The 14254-nt window shown below is 39.4% G+C and overlaps 1 pseudogene; it reads right to left on the bottom strand.

Annotated features, from left to right (window-relative positions):
• LOC144240945 (large ribosomal subunit protein uL4-like) overlaps positions 1-14254 on the bottom strand; it is a 137868-nt pseudogene that overhangs the window by 80460 nt on the left and 43154 nt on the right.

Here is a 14254-nt window from a genome sequence, read left to right as displayed (position 1 = left end):
CCACATATGAGTGAAATCATATGGTATTTGTCTTTCTCTGATTGACTTATTTTGCTTAGGAAAAATACATTCTAGCTCCATCCACATTGCTGTAAATGGCAATATTTCATTATTTTTGATGGCTGGGTAATAGTGCATTACACACACACACCACATCACAGACACCAATCTCTGTGATACTACTTATCAGTCCATGGACATTTGGGCTTTTTCCATAATTTGGCTATTGTTGATAATGCTGCTATAAACATTGGGGTGTGTGTACCTCTTCAAATATGTATTTTTGTATCCTTTGGTAAATATTTAGTAGCGCAATTGCTGGATGGTAGGGTAATTCTATTTTTAGTTTTTTGAGGAATGTCCATACTGTTCTCCAGAGTGGCTGCACCAGTTTGCATTTCCACCAGCAGTGCAGGAGGGTTCCCCTTTCTCTGCGACCTTGCCAACATCTGTTGTTTCTTGTGTTGTTAATGTTAGCCATTCTGGCAGATGTAAGGTGGCATATGGTCAACTACTTTTTGACAAGGCAGGAAAGATATCCAATAAAAAAAGACAGTCTCTTTAACAAATAGTAGTGGGAAAACTGGATGGCAATTTGCAGAAGAATGAAACTGGGCCACTTTCTTACACTGTACACAAAAATAAATTCAAAATGGATGTAAGACCTAAATGTGAGACAGTAAACCATCAAAAGCCTAGAGGAGCACAGAGGAAGCAACCTCTTTGATGTCAGCCAAAGCAACTTCTTACCACACATCACCAAAGGCAAGGGAAACAAAAGCAGACGTGAACTATTGGGACTTCTGCACAGTGAAAGAAACAATCAACAAAATGAAAAGGTATCCTACAGAATGGAAGAGGATATTGTCAAATAATATATATGATAAAGTGTTAGTATCCAAAATCTATAAAGAACTTAACAACTCAATACCCAAAAAACAAACAACCCAATAAAGAAATCGGCAGAAGACATGAATAGACATTTTTCCAAAGAAGACATTCTGATACATGAAAAGATGCTTAGCATCACCCATTATCAGGAAAATACAAGTCAAGGGTACACAGATTTTTAGTTGCCTACTCTCCCCTTTCTCTCTCTATTTTGCCATAATTCCTTTCTTTGTATACCTCCCCCTTTTTTTTTTGGCCAGTGGTTAAAATAGTAAGAAATACTTCCCATAGAACTTAAATGTGCTTCTGTCTTCTGTCCTGGTTGCTGTGGTTGTCTTTCCTAATCTGATTACAGACAACTCAGGCAACGACTTCATGTTCCTGGGGCTCCTATAAAGGAGACATTTAATGTATTTATGTAAAGAATCAATAGTAGAGGCCAATCACAATTACTTCTGTGAAAGAGTAGGCAATATTGACCTGTTAAGCATTATAATTGGATTCTTAGGTGTCCATCTAAATACTGTGAAGATCTAATTTAAAATACAGATTTGCAGGCACATCTCCTTTTTAAGTGTGCTGTGAGAAATTATGGACAACTGATTGCATATAATATGTCATCAATAAGTTTCTTCTCTGTTCATTCCCACGTCTGCATAAAGTGATGTAAGTCTAAAGCTCTCCCTCACCTTAGGTAAGTAACTAAAAAACGTAAATTCCAACTAAAGAAAAGCCATTTGGGAAGAAGCATCCTGTATTTGGAGATCTTACCATGTCACAGTGAACTTCTTCTCCCAGTGAACTTCCAATGACTCTTCCATTCCATCTCTCTCTCTCATTAGTCTATGCTTAGCCAGGCTGAATTATTTTTTTCTATATTTTCTATCTTCTGATTCTTTGCTTAGAAATCACTTCCTTCCAGAATCTACTTACTGCTCATATACCCTATTTCCATATGTTAGCACCATCTCCTTTAGGAAGTGTGTCCTAAAAATTCAACTGGATGTGATTTCTCCTTCCTTTGAACTACATTTGCCTTCTGGGACAGGGAGGATGATCCTTTTGCTTATTGATACTTTTTTGTATTCTGCTTTGTATTATTGTCATTGACTGAGTGCTCCTACCACTTTCTAGATTGTGAGCTTTTTGAGGAAAGACGCACTGATCATCTTGTCTCTAGTGCCTAAATCAATGCCTAGAAACACAAAAAATATTTGTTGAATGATTAGAATTTTTTTTTTACAGTGGTCAGTCCATGGAGTCTTGTTACCTCTAGGCATTCATTCATTCACCTGCTTACTTGCAAAAGTGCTTGGACATGAACCACTTGCATTGTATGGAGTGGTTGATCGATCAGGAGTCCAAACAAGGCATGATAGCAGGTTGGACTAGAGATGGCAATAGATACAGAAAACTGTGGACTGATCTGGCATGTAAAGAGGAAGCAAAAATGCAAAACTTGGTTCTGAAGTGGAAATGTAGACAAGGGGGTGTCAGAGAGCAAAAATGGCTTGAAAATACTTATTTTGTCTAACCAAATTGATAGTGATATTAGTAATTGAGATGGGAAACACTGGAAGAAGTTTAATTTTTTAAAATTGTTTTTTATTGAGAAAATTTTCTTTAAAGAAGGGTGATCTAGAATTTGATTTTGGGGTAGGGGCTTATATGGTTGCCAGGGCTGGATGTCTAAATTAGGGAGTCATCTGTATACAGCTGGCCCCTAGAATCATGGGCATAGATAGAATAAAGAGAAGAGAAGGTTGTATGAGACCAAGGCTTGAGGAAGTTCCACAGTTAAAGGCTGAGAAGAAAAGAATGGGGAGTTAAATGAGCTAAGAAGGAATATAAACAGTAGATAAATTATGAGTCTGGGGAAAGGAAAAGGAAAAGAGAGTTATAAGAAATTTGTGAAGTAGAGGAGAGGGCAGTATGAGGAGAGGAAAATGTAAGCTGATGAAGGTTATTTTCCCATTTTTTTTACTGAGGGAGGAACTTAGGAATGTTTGCCTGTGGTCAAGAAGGACCCAGTAGTTTTGGGGAAGTCAAAGATAAGGATGATCAGAGCAGTGGCTGACTGTATGCAGTCCCCTAAGGAGGCAGGAGAGGATATATCCAGAGCAGAATGACTGGCACCTTCTGACAGGAGTAGAGAATACATAGTCTAGTGGGTATGAAGGTTTGATAGCAGGAAGTCAGGGGTATTCCCATTTGAAGGTTCCTTTTTCTTCTGTGATATTGGTTTATTTGCTGAGAGTAATAGTGGGTTTTGATGGAGTCAGAAGTGAGAGAAGAGAGAAGGTTTGAAATACATGTGTGGTAAGGGACAGAACTGTCTATAGCCGTATAATGAGATTATAGGGTCAAGTTGAGGATCTGGTTAAGATTGACCTTCAATAATTTATAATGACACCAGTTGGTCCCACTGTGAGGTTTTCCCAACAGCCCTCAGATGCCCAGGTGCAGGTTTGGAGAAAGTTCTAGTTGATTTTATCTGGGTTGTGGATTTTTCCAGACAGTGAGATTTAAAGACAAAGAGGCAAGGGAATACAGAATATTTGCAAAAATATTTAAGATAATAAAAAATGGAATCAAAGATAAGGAGGGAAGAGAAGACAGGAATGATATAATGAATATAGAAAAGGCAGAAAGATGTCTCAATGTATAGGGAAGAAGGAGATAAAGGACTACTTGGTAGTTTTACCAATTAGTAAAAAGCATTATTGGAGTATTTTAACAAGCTAGAAAAAAGAGAGTATTATGCAAGAGCTAAATGGTTGAAATGCTGACTTTGAAGGTAAAGCAGGCCCAGAGTAGAGAATCATGGAGAATCATAGAGAAAGCAGCAAAACTAAATTCAGAAACCTTAGGAGAGTTGAGGTGAAGGCAACTGTAGGTGTATCATTACTAAAATGTAGTGGGGACACAGATTATTTGGACAAGGTAATGATGGTTAAATTTTTCTATCTTGATGAAATATTTGCAATTTGACCATCACAATGATAAACGGAACCATGTTTAATTATTATAACTTACCTAAGTGATGTTATGCACTTAGGACAGTTCTATGATTCTCCCCATAGCTAGTTTTCATGTTACCTTTACCATTCTTGAGGACTTGGAGAAAATACGGTTTTTCCTGATACCCTTTTTAAACCCCCAAATGGGGGTGGACACCTGTATCTCCACAGTCCCTTATGGGAAAGTGCTGGTTTGTCAGAATTTCTTGTCTATGGAGATGAATCCCTTACTCTGATGCCTTTTGTACCTGAATTCAACTTCATATGTAAGAGCTTATAGTCCTAGGTGATGAATTGCTTGCTTGACTAAATAAGAAGGAACCAGGAGAGGATGAGTTTGGATTCTAGATGACTAGGAAACTCTGGAGGACTTCCAGAGACAAGCTCTCTTGATCTTCACCTAGTTGTTTTAGGGTTATTCTATAAGCTTGAGCAGTCACAGCAGGTCTTGTCCTTCTATGCATCCAAAGTGGTCATGAACAATATTAAAAGCTAATTTTCAAGAAAGTGTAAAATCTCTACTCTCATACAGTTATAAAAATGAACATACATTAAAGATTTTGTTTAATTCATGATGCTATAACTGGTTCAAAGGAAAAAATTTAGAAAGCACAAATTTATATGGAGTAAAGGAAAGTTGCTGTCAATGTGAAAAAGGAGACAAAACTTTTTTCCACAGAAGGGAGACAACTCAATAGAATCTCCACTGGACAGGGCAGAATTTATTTGTCTATAGACAAGGATTATTTTGCATTGTTATTCGTTATCTATACTTTAAAATGTCAAAGAATAGCTCCAATAAACTGAGAATCAGAAAACATAGAAGAGTGAGTTATAGATCATACAGTTTTCTATGGAGCATAAATTCTTCCCTGTAGAAAGAAAAGCGATTCTCTTCTTCTTGCTCCCTGTTCCCTGTTCTGCTAATAGCTTGCAGAACTGTTGGCTTGAATTGTGGGCTCCTTGGTTAGATAACAACTTTCTGTGGAAAAGACCAAAAATGTAAACTTTTCAGATATTTAAAGCCATGGGAGTAGAGGACATGTTGACTAGTAAATGAGCATTAACATTTTTTTCTTTAACTTTACTACTTTGGTATTATGGGGCTAGAAGAAAGTTTGTGTGGGAGCCAGAGAAGAAGAGAAGGAAATAAATTCCTCTTCAGAAAGAAGGATGGGATTTGGGGTAAGAGGGTTGCTTGGGGTGAGTGGCTTTATTCTTCAGTGCTTAGCGCCCAAGCTGGGTGCTGCACGGGTTCCCCTGGCTGGGGCAGGAACGCCTGTGGGGTGTTTTCTGAAGCACTTTCATAATTGCCTAGTGTTTCAAGGGCAGGGCCCATTCATTTGAAGTGAGGCCCTGAAGGGCATCTTCTGAAAAGGACAGCAGCCCAGATAGGCTTAGTTTAATGGGTGGCTTACCTGAGTTGGTTAAATCCCATCTAACTCACTTACCTGGCCCTGGAGAGGCAAAATCAGTAGTTCTCACGCTTCGCTGCACATTAGAATCATCTAGAGAGCTTTGGCAAATACCCACCTCAAGAGAATCAGATTGAATTTGTCTGAGTGGACCTGGGAGTCAGTATTTAAAAAAAAATCCCCCAAGTGATTACAATGTGCAGTGAGGGATGAGCACTGCTGGTCTAAGCAGTGTTTCTCAAACTTGTTGCATGGATAGAATTCCTAGTAGAATTACCAAAGTGTGCCTGTTAAAAATACAAATCCCTAGACCCTTCTGTGGTGACTTGGATCCCGCAGTGTTCTGGGATATAGCATAGAAATCTGTTTGACAGGCGCCCCACGTGGGTAAGGGCTATGTGAGTCCTTACTGGGAGGAAACTTCAGAGTCCTTGGGTTTGGCTAACAGAGCAGTTTTTGAGATTTCAATGCTTCTTTGCTGAAAATAGGTTTTGAAGGATGGCTCTTTGTTCACTATATCTAGAGATGGTATTTATACAGATCACTTAGGTAGTTTGGTTACATCACAGTTAACAAGTGGAAATAAAACTTCTTAGATGCAGGGCAGTGATAGGTGGGGAAATGGTTCCCCAAAAGATATCCACATCTTAATCCCTGGAAGCTATAAGTGTTACATTATGTGGAAAAAGGATCTTTGAAGATATGGCTTAAATTAAGGATTTTGAGATGAGATTATATAGGATTGGCCATCACAAATGTCCTTTGTGTTGGAAGCCGGAAGAGCCAAGGAACAGATTCTTCCTTCAAGCATCTGAAGGGAGTGCAGACTTGCCAACACCTTGATTTCAGCCCAGTGAAACAGGTTTTGGACATCTGGCCTACAGAACTGTGAGAGATTAAATTTTTGTTGTTTTAAACAGCAAAGTTTGTGGTAATCTGTTAGAGCAGCCACAGGAAACTAACACAGTGCTTCTTAAAATTTACAGTGGATATGAATACCCTAGAAAATGAAGTGCAACTGGGAATCTTATTCAGTGGGTCTAGGGTGGTGCCCTGGATGTGGCTGCATTTCTAAGAAGGCTCTGGGATGATGCTGATGTTTTAGATCTGAGGGCCATATTTTGAGGAGAAGGTTTAAGTGGTAGATACAGAGGAGAAATGGGCATGAACATGTTTACTGAAGAGAGAAACCTGGCAGTTTTATAAACATTTTCTAAGTCCACTCTTGTCACATCTAACTCTTCCTATCATGTCATATTTCTACTGACAAAGGGAAGATCAGGATTCAGGCAGCTGCCCAGATAATAGAGATAAAAATTAATTAGACGATGGCCTCATTTCCTGCGCTGGCAATGAAGGCCTGGCTAAAAATGGTGTGTGGCCATTTTAAAGTAACAAAGGGATAATTGCTTCAGCAGTCACATCTGTAATATGTCATCGTTTTCTAGAGTGTCAGTGGAAATTTCTGTACCTATTGAGAATGAGCATGGGTGCAGAGAGTTGATTTATTTTCAAAAGCTATAAGAGCTGAAAATTAAAAAAAAGAACCCCCCACTCATCCCATGGGTGATTCTAATGCTAGATGTAGGTGAAGAGTTTTTGCCCTGTAGTCTAGGGCTGATTTAGCAGCAATGTTTAGTTTAGCTTTGACCTTGGGGTGGTTTTTAATTTGGTGTTTATCTTCCACTTAAGGTATTGTGTTACGGAAGAGCAAAGGAGGAAGAACCAATTTACTTAAATGCAGACTCTTTTGATAAGGGACAAGGTGCAAATGAAGAGGGCACAGAACAATTATGACACCTGGGTGATGCTGAAATGTACAACTTCCGTTAGAGAACTGTCCCCAGTCTTTTTAGAGGTGACACTATTTTTGGAAATATGATTTCAGGCTCTCTCTTCTTTCTTCTTTATCATTCTCCCTCCAAAAAAGATGGAGGGTGTTCAGTAGCATTTTGTTCTTTTGTTATTGTGGCAAAATATATGTAAGTTAATGTTTACCTTTTGAACCATTTTAAAGTGTACATTACAGTGGTGTTAAATATATTCACATTGATATGTAGCCATCACCACTATCCATTTCTAGAACTTTTTCATAATTCCAAGTAGAAACTCTCTACCCATTAAACAATAACTCTTCATCTTCCCTCCTACCCGTCCCTGGTAATCTTATTTCTGCTTTCTGTCTCTGTAAATTTGACTATTCTAGGTATCTTATGTAAGTGGAATCGTAAGGTATTTGTTCTTTTGTGTCTGACTTATTTTACGTATCATAATGTCCTCAAGATTTGTTCATGTTGTAGCACGTATCAGAATTTCATTCCTTTTTTATGGCTAAGTAATATTTCAATATTTCATGTATATATCATATTTTGTTTATCCATTCTTCTTTTGGTGGACATTTGTGTTGTTTTTGGCTATTGTGAATAAGAATTTTATCTTTTAAGTCAAGATTAATTTTAATCATCATAAAAATGATTTTTTGAAGATTCCATGCCTTTCCTTTCAAGATAATGGAAGCATTCCCATGAAAGCAATGTTGGGGATTATTAAAATAGGACAAAGTAATTTTTAAATTTTTATCTGCATTACAGATGAAAAAAGTTTTAATGAATGGGTTTTGCCAGCCACAGGAACTGAGAGCAGATACTTGGAGATGGAGAAGCACAAATAATCATGGACAAAGCTGTCCTTAGACTAGGGGCGTTGGTCTGTTGCCTGGATCTACACTTTAAAAGCCCCACTCTGGCCCTCTTGCAACATTTCCTGCAAGACTAAATGGATGTGCCCCTTTTCCAGAGGTTGTTGTGGTATCTGAGACCCAAAATTTCCTACCCCTATTGGTCCTGAGCCAATTTCCAGATTTCTTCTGTGTTTTAGCTGCTGGTATCTGCATGCCTGGTGTTAGGACTGAGGGTGGTCAAGGGGTGCTTGTTCGTTTTTTTACAGGTAGGGGTGGGTGGTGGTTGTGAGACAGAGCGAGAGCCCTAAATCGGAAGACAAAGAGGATGAGCCTCATTATGGTTTTCTAGCAATGCTGCCCATATTTAAGGTTATTTTAGGTCTTGTAGAGTCTCAGAACACTTGATAGGATATTGAGTCTTGTTAGGGAAGGAGAATGTGCAGAGGTACAACTGTGAAATAGATAAAAGTATTTATTCTATTTATACTGTAGAGGTAGAAGACTGACCATACCAGACTCATTTGAGAGTTGAGAAAATCAAGGACCAAATAGGTGAAGATCTTAAAAGTCTCATCAGCCTTCTCTGGCAGAGGCAGGGTTTGAAATCTGTAGCTCTTCCATTTCTGCCCCAGCTTCATGAAGTGGAGACTTCTTACCCCAGTTCTTGTGACATAGAGACTTAAAGGCTTAGAGTAAAGTTTGAGTCCTGACCCACTATCTTGGAATGTAGAGTCAAAGAGACTTGAGTCCCAAAGTGGCCTGTTTCCTGACTAGCAGTTGGAATTTGGGAAAGGGCCAACATTTTTGGACCATAGTCTCCTCATTATTTTAAATGGGGATAGTCCTACCTCCTCTGTTCACAGTCTGTTCACACATCTATTCTGAAAATCAAATGTTTTCAAAACATGAAATGCCATGCAAGAAGCTAAGGAGAACTTGGAAAATAGTGAGGGATAAAGTTTTATAGTCCTTTGGTTTGGAAGTATTATACTGCTTGTGCAGGAGGAGTGAGGAGAAGGAGTAAGATTCTGACCTACTTTTACCTGTGCTCATCTCTCTCCATCTTTCCTCTCATTTCTTTTTCCATCCTTGCTTTGTCATCTCAGTAGAGAAAAGAGAAGGGAAGGGTTTTTTTTGTTTTTGTTTTTGTTTTGGTGGGAGGTACCTGGGCTGGATGGGAGCAGAAAGAGCCTGTACTGAGAAGTCTGGCTGAACTGGGGCGAGCTGACAAGACAACCTGACAAATGCATCTTGATGTCTCAGTCCACTGTGAGTATGCCACAGGCAGTAGCTGGGTGACTGTCAGTGACAGTCCAGCTGCTACCAGAGCCCACGGCACAATGACAAAGTGGGCCAAGTTTGCATGTAATGGCCTTCTGCTTCTCTACCAGAGTCCTTGTCCTTCCTCTAGCCTTCTTCTATTCTTGTACTTTCCTTTCCCTACTATCTAACCCTGACCTTCACACACGCAGTTGCTGTGTTCTGAATGTCCAAACTTCCTCCTTGCCATTTGCTTCCTTCCTAAATAGTTTTTTTTTTTTTTTTAAATAAACTTGCTCCTTTGTATCGTAATCACAAAGCTAAAATATCAAACTCTGGAAGGTACTGATTTGATTTAAATAATTCAATAATTCATATGATGATGGGAATTGATAAACTTAATGCTCACAGTGGTGATTTGCATTATTAAAGGTTGTTGACACAAGTGAATTTATTATTGGTATATTAACATGAAAGAAAAAAGCCTGTTTTAACTTCTTTTTTTGATTATTCATTATTATTTTTTAAAGTTTATTTATTTTGAGAGAGACAGAGAGAGAGGGAGAGGCAGAGAGAGAGAGAGAGAGAGAAGTCATGTGATCTGGGGAAAGGCAGAGGGAGAGGTCCCAAATAGGCTCCACACTCAATGTGGAGCCCAACACAGGGCTCCCTCCATCTCACAACTGCGAGATCACAACCTGAGCTGATATCAAGAGTCTGACACTTAATCGACCAAGCCACCCAGACACACACACCCCAAAAATGTTTTTAACAGGAAGTTTATTTCTCCCTTGTTCTTACTCACGTCTAACCTAGTGGGGAGGGATGGACATCTAGTGGGGATTTTCTGTCATTCACATATCAGACACTTACTATGTGTCATCTCATTTAACCTTCATGTGAACCTATGAAGAAGATATTATCATCCACATTTTACAACTTAGGAAACTGAGGTCCCAAGAGGTTAAGAGATTTGCCTAAGTCACACAGCTTATAAATGGTAATGCTGGATTCAAATTCTGCTTCCTCCCCCATTTTCAGATGTCACACGGCTTCACGTAAAGGACTAGGACCTAGAGAGGATTCTAGGGTCTAAAGTGTGTTGTGGTAGCAAAGAGGGTGAAAGATGGGGCTGGAAGTGAAAGTTGGGGTAGATTGTGGGGACCTTGTATTCTGAGTTAAGAAAGGATATTTGACTTCACTGTGTATAATAAGTAGACTGTAGGTATCTGGTATCTTTTCTGGTACCAGTATCTTTTCCCCCAGCATCCAGATGATTCCCTGCTCATGGTGGGAACTGATGTTGTATCTCCACTTTTCTTCTTTTGTTATTATGGGTCCTAGGCCTGGTTCTCTTTCATAGAATTATGGTAAGTGATCTGCCTGTCTTGGGGAGTGTGAGGGAGTGGGGGGCAGTGTAGGAGTAGGAAAAAAAAATTATTCATTGAGAACAGAGCTTCCCAGGACTTTTGTTGGAGGATGAGAGCAAAATCAAGCCTCCTCTTTACCACTTGGCACAGATACCTTCCTATTTATATCTCTAAGGGAAAAGAGAATTTGGGAATGGAGTTAAGTAATGAGCAATTACTGAATATCATGTATGCTTAGGGCCTTACAATGTCACTGGTTATAAGGATCCCAAAGTCAGGAAAGAAAAATTCAAAAGTTAAAAATAACATCACCAAAGAAATAGTGACAATTCAGTATTTTCTTTTCCTGACATTTTGATTGGTGTCATTGCTTTATGAAGCATAGGGACTTTGCTGTGGTGAGCAAGGATGTGCACAGGGAGGGTGGGGGACGGTCTGTTGTGGGATGTGACATGTGACAAGAGATCTGTTCAGACTCTGGGAATGATGTCTGTAATTGACCTCCTGTGCATGTCAGTTCTCATCTCTTCCTCTGTGCTGTGCTTAATGAATAAGTTGTTTTTGTATTACATAAAATTACCTTCTAATCATCCCTGCATTATCATTTATTTCACAGTAGCACTGAACCAGCTGAAATGCCTTCAGCAATATGGTCTCTCATTTTGATTTCTTCCTTCCCTTCTTTGTATCTTGATTTGCCTCACCTCCATTTTCAGACACTGTGTTCCTCTTTTCAACTCTTGTGGTTCACATTACATAGTTAAATTTGCTGTTTACTGAGTACCTACTGTGTGCCAGGAACTTTATCTATAGAATCTCTAGTCCTCATAGTACCTCCACAGCAACAGCATTGACTTTATTTAACAGATGAGAAGAATTGAGGCTGGAAGAAAATTCACTTGTTGAAGTTCATCCAGGCGGTAAGCGACTGAGCTGACATGAATCCAGGCCTGTCTGACTCCAAGCCCACACTAGTCTTGAGAATGCATTGGGGGTGGGGGAGGCAGTGTGGGGAGGTGGTGGTTATAGTTGGAGAATGCGCAAAGTACTGAGATTGGCCCCTGGAAACGACCTCTATACTCTCCCATCTTCTACATGGAAATTCTTAAAAAATCCCTGGGTTATAGGACAGGTTAGGGTGCGTCATTTTGCTTATATGGGGTATTTTTGGCCATATTCCAGAACAGTCTGAGTTCCCTCTTTCTCCCTTAAAGCAAAGCCACTATTCCACTGGCTGGCAGCAGAGTCTGGCCCTTATAATTGAGATAGGGATAGAAGGCTTCTTATCTTCTTATTGAGAAATCTTATCTTTTCAAATGTAGATATTTGGTTGAAAGCTCATGGCTAGGAAACTTAAAGCCAGAAAAAAAAAATAGAATTGTTGAAAGTGAAATGAACTTTGTGAAGCAAAGCCTACTTCCTCATTCTTTATACTTCTCTCAGCAACTTCTGCTCTACCTGAATGCCCCTCTTAGTAATTACTTTCCATTTGAAGAAACATCTAAGAGAAGACAGCTAACATTAATTAAACGAAAGTGTGTGTTCACTTAATCCTCATCATGACTTCATAGGGGAAGCCGATTACCATGTAAATGTGAGGCCCTGAAAGTAAAATAACTTGACCTGTCTCACTTGCTTGTAGACCTCCAGGATGCCAGTTCAGGCCTGGGTAATCCTGATTCCCTCCCATCCAAGTATGTGGCCTGACAGGAGCCAAAAGGAGACTGACCAGAGAGCAGAGCAAAGGTGGCCAGCGGTGCTGATTAGTCAACTTCAGGAAACTGAGTGTGGAAGTCCTGCTGGATACTGAAGCTGTTATTAGAGGAAGGGCATGAGGCAGAGATGGGCGAACAGAAACTTCAACAGCACTATGGGTGACATCCCCTAAGTGCACACCAGCTTTCGTAAGTAAGTCCATCAGTGCAATTAATCCTGATGCCCATCCTGTGAGTAGAAGGTCTCAGCCTTGTCTTACAGGTGAAGCAGCCGAGATTCCAAGAGGCTAACAGTTGCCCTGGACCAGAGTTAGGCAGTGACAGAGTCAGGCTTATATAAATCTGAAGTTCACGCTTCCCACCAGTGTGTATGATGCTTGAATAGAATGCTTTTAGTTTTAAAGCATCAGCAATATCCTTACCTGCTGCTCTCAGACTGCAGTGGAAAAGGAGCATTGAGGCATTCTCAACCCTCCACTCTGAGGAAAAAGGATAAAATTGAGGGGTTAGATTCTTACCTAACATAGAGACTCTTAACCTGGAGTCCATGGATGTCAGGAAGTGAATAGAATTCAAAGGAGTCTGTGAACTTGGTTGGGGAAAAAATTATCTTTATTTTCCCTAATCTTTAACCGAAATATAGCATTTTCTTCTATTAGGAATAGAGTGATATTAGCAACACCTAGGGCTCTTTCACCCATAAGTATTACAAATATTTTGGTATCACCTTATAGTTTGACAGATCTCTCAATAAAGCATAGTCCTAGAACTACTTCAAAATTAGGGAAGTTAGACTCACCACTAGATCTTGTTATTTAGTGCATTAATAAAAAGTGCTGGGGCACCTGGGTGGCTTAGTCAGTAAGTGTCCAACTCTTGATTTCGGCTCAGGCCATGATCTCACAATTGTGAAATTGAGCCCTGTGTGGGACTCTGCGCTGAGCACAGAGCCTGCTTGAGATTTTGTCTCCCTTCCTCTACCCCTCCCCCTGCTTGTGTTCTCTCTCTCTCTCTCTCTTTCTCTCAAAACAAATGAATAAACATTAAAATAAAGTGCTATATTACCATACACAATTCTAAGAAAAATTTGCCAAATGTAATTACATGTAATGAGTTTCCTTTGCAATTCCATGAATATTATTTTATGCATTATATGATTTTGAGAAATGATCTATGGGTATCACAGACTACCAAAGGGTTCTTGGCCCAAAGATGATTAACACCCTGCACAAAAGCAGCCAGGACCTAACATGATTTACACTTCCCAGGGGAGTACTAGAAGTAAGGTGGGTCTTTGCTTTCTAAGAAGGCTTAGTACAAAGGAGGGAAGAGAGGGATCTAATGGATTCATTTGTTCATTCATTCCTTCACAAATATGCACTGTGTTAGGCTCTGGAGATACTATCAGGTTATCACCTCATGTGGATTATATTCCAATGGACAGTGATATCAGTTAAACAACTAATAGGCAATAAATAATATGGGTTGGAGATCTGAACAATGGGAAGGTACCTGTTAAAGATGGAGCAAATATTCTAGGCCAGGAGAACGGGAAGTGTAGAGAGACAGGGAGAAAGAGAGAGAAAGAGAGTATGAGCTTTCCTGAGATAGAGAGAGAGGCTCTTGAGAGTTTTAAGGTGCAAGAGTTGCCCTGTCCAGTATAGCAGGCAACTAGCCATATGTACCTATGGAGTGCTTGAAATGTGGCTAGTCCAAATTGAGATGTGCTGTGAAGGTGAGACGTATTGAATTTTAAACAGAACTGAAAAGAAAAAAAAAATAGTAGAGGATCTCATTGATAGCTTTTAAATATTTATTGTATTTTGGTAATATTGTGAATATACTAGGTTAAATAAATAAAATACATTATTAACATTAATTGTTCTTGTTTCCTTTTCCTTTT

The sequence above is a fragment of the Crocuta crocuta genome, unplaced genomic scaffold (assembly GCF_008692635.1).
Source record: "Crocuta crocuta isolate KB4526 unplaced genomic scaffold, BGI_CrCroc_1.0 scaffold197, whole genome shotgun sequence".
Classification (NCBI taxonomy): domain Eukaryota; kingdom Metazoa; phylum Chordata; class Mammalia; order Carnivora; family Hyaenidae; genus Crocuta; species Crocuta crocuta.
The sequence above is the reverse complement of the archived record's forward strand: the minus strand, read 5'-3'. Positions and strand labels throughout refer to the sequence as shown.